This window comes from Solanum lycopersicum, chromosome 9 (genome assembly GCF_036512215.1).
Source record: "Solanum lycopersicum chromosome 9, SLM_r2.1".
Classification (NCBI taxonomy): domain Eukaryota; kingdom Viridiplantae; phylum Streptophyta; class Magnoliopsida; order Solanales; family Solanaceae; genus Solanum; species Solanum lycopersicum.
In genome coordinates, this window is record NC_090808.1 from 11,795,114 (window position 1) to 11,798,743 (window position 3,630).

The following is a 3,630-nucleotide window of genomic DNA, read 5'->3' on the forward strand; positions in this document are numbered from 1 at the left end:
GAAATTATAAAATTAGATTGATTTCAAGGAATAAAGAACAACCTCCAGCAAAATAAAAAGTAATATATTCTACATATTCTTCATTGTATATCTCAATCGTAGTAGCACAAGAAATCAACTTTTTAAAAATGTCATACAAAAACTTTTCAATTTGATATGATTTTCCTTATTCCCTCAAACATATTTTACTTTGTAAACTAACCTATGTTCTTGCCTTTTTTTGATGGATAAGAACAAATGAAAAGGGGAAGGAGCCACAAGAAGAAGAAGAAAAAGAGGTGGGGCATGGGTTTGGGATATGAAAGAAAAGATAATTAAATTAAGTTTATAAAAAATGAAATAAATTTCATCGTGTCACTTAACGATTCGTTTATTTTTTTATATAAGAGGTGTGTGGTTTTGAAAATATAAAAAATGTCAAAATGACACAATAAGGTTTGACATGAGGTGCTTAAATCGAAGAAAGTTTAGTTAGAATGTCTAGCTGAAAGATGATGTCAACTTTAAGGGGTCACTGATGGAGTAGGCCTTGACTAAATAATATTTGCTCTCCCAATACATTAATTATATACTCAAAATTCAAAAAGTTCAATATATATAATATAAATATACATTGGCTATTCAATTTAGATCAATTTAAAATTATCTCTAAATAGTTTTATATTTTAGATATGAGATTTTCTCTCATGTTTTTGATAACTATATATGTTTGCTTTATGGATGATTGGTATATTCATGTCACTTTGCCTAATTTCCCCTTAATTAAGTCTTGTACGTGAATGATGCGTGATAAGAGACACTGCTCGCCTCTTCTGCCCTCAGAAACACAATATTATCAAAAATCAACTAAAGCATTGTCCAAATACCAAAATTACTTGGATCCATCGTCAGTATGAGTTCATTATTTCCATACGTCTATAATAACGACAAATTTATCCCCATGTAATCTATGAAATATGAGTTTTTTTTTAATTTGTGAAATTGGTTAAGGGTACTCTATTTATTTCTTTTTTATAACGTGGCCCAAAATTAGAATTGTTTTGATGTCTAGACGGTACAAACATATTTTTAGCAAAGAAACTGCTTTTAAATTTTAACTCTTAAATCACCATCATATATGGTCAATTGAACAACATTTCCTTGATCGTTCTGTAACATTGTAGCAACAGTAGGAGATAGATACTGACACCAAGGGATGAAAGTGTATCATAAACAAATGAAACTATGAACAAGAGGCAAACAGCAAAATAATAAGTAGTAGTATTTTTGAAGTGAAGACCAAGTCTAGGATTTGAAGTACTAATCCAAATAAAGGTCCGGACTACCACTTGCATGAATAAAAGAACAATTTGTTCTTATCAATAATTGGGTAGAAAGGAAAATGTTTGTTTTCTTGAAAAATAATTGTTATTTTGTTGGGTATCAAGTTGATGAAGAAAAAACACAAGGCTCACTACTTTCTATTGTTTAATTGATTAGTAAAGTAAAGAAAAATATTACTATTTGTAATACTATAATTCAAGGCAACTTCCATCCTCCACCACGGACCTGAACCCCTACCCTGACCCAACATCTAAACCCCGACCTCAACTCAGGACTCGATCCCGAACTGTGACCCCAACCGATGACTCCGATATTACTTGAATGGAAGGAAAATAATTAGTTCATTACTTGGATACTTGTTCTTTTTGTAGTGATGAATATTCTCTGAATTTTTGTTATGGATAATGAGTTTAGTTGATATATAAAAAACTAAAATAGTGAATCCGTTATAAACATGCTTGTATTATATAGTTAATGTCTATTATGTAGAATTCTTTTGGAGACAAGTAACAAAGTCTAGCAGGAGGGATTTTTCTTCGTTGTAATAACTTTGTGAATATATCACAATCTCTAATATCCTTCAAGAGGAATAATAACTCTTCTCTTTTCTCCCTACTTTCTCCTTCTATTTATTGAATAAATTCATAACTCGTTATTAATATAGACTATATTATATCTCGAATAAGTATTCAGAGAGATTTGTCTATTAGATTTATGTTAATAGATTCATGCAGATGCATTTCAATGATTGAACAAATAAAATAATATTGTTCAAAAGTTCATGCATGTTGAAAATATTTAAACAACGTTTGGTACAAGATTTGTGTACCTTTGATTGTTGCAGTGGGATGAAATTCACGAATTGAATGATTTGCTTCAAATCCTTCTTTGAATCACTAGGAAATAAAGATAATTTCACAAACTAAATGTTTCTATTGTATCTTTAATCTAAATCTTTAGAGTTTTTGTTGTTCTTTTTGTTTTTCCTTTCTGGAGAGTTGAAGAAAAGAAAAGAAAAGAAAACTTAAAAAGGTGTGATTATTAATGTTGTAACTGTTCCCACCCCTTTTTAAAATTGATACTTATCTTTTTCTCTTTTCTTTTTTAATTCAGAAAAAAAAATTTCTTAGGTTGGTTTGGGTCGAGTGAATCCACATGGGCGACCCAAACCCAAAACTTACACATGTTTCAGTCCTAGTGATACGGGAGATTGAGAGGAGTTTTCATTTTCGAGATAAAATTTTGATTTCTTCCAGTCGTCAATTATGAGTTATTCATCTTTATCTTGTAACATATTTGCTCATGATTTAATTTATACTATATTAGTCAATTTGTTTGTACTTTGCACGATCAAAATAATTGTAGGGAAAATTAGCAAAATAGTCACAATTTCTAACATAATTAGTAAAAATATCTATACTTTAAAGTAATTATTGAAAATGTCAAAATGTCAATATTTTAGAATGTGATTTATATTCAAATTTTATTTTTCAAAACAATCCAACTTTACATCAAATTCTACATCCATTACCCGTTTACACTTCTTCATATGATTTAGTACCATTAAATTTATTTTTCATCTTTCACTTTTTATTTTTTTCTCTTTCATCAACTTTTCTGCCCCATCATTCACTTTCTCTTTTTTTTTTTATCAAAAGTTCGTCATTATTCTCTCTCATTGTTGAGGCAGAACTTATTATTCAAGTTCATAACAATTTTTCAGATCTATCAAGAAATCTCTTAATTGATAAAGGTATTTTTGAATTTATCATTTATTTTGTGAGATTTGTTTTTAACACATTATGTTGAATTTTTGGATTGTATGTATTGAGAATTTTCCGTAATTTTGTAAAAAAATTTATATATGAATTTGCTAACATACTCATCAAATATTTATGAATTTTAGATTTTTAGTATTTAAAATAATTTTTTTCGATCTTTTTTTATGATTTATTTTTATATTTCAAATTTAGTAGAATCTACATTAGTATTTAGATATTGAATTATTTCGCAAAAGTATTTGGAAGTATTTTGAATGTTCTGTAGTTTGTAGTCAAATTTGTTATTACAAAGTGATAATCTAAATACAAACATGTATTTTGATTATTTAAAATTGTGAATGAATACGAAATCAAAGATAAACTAGTTGGTATAAACATATAATAAGAAAAATAAAATACAAAACTATTTGACTGATACAATTAGGATGAATACATATATAATGAATACATAAATAAACTGTATTTTGGCTATTTATAGTTGAGAATGAATACAAATCAAAATATAAATACAAAATTTTATGTTATA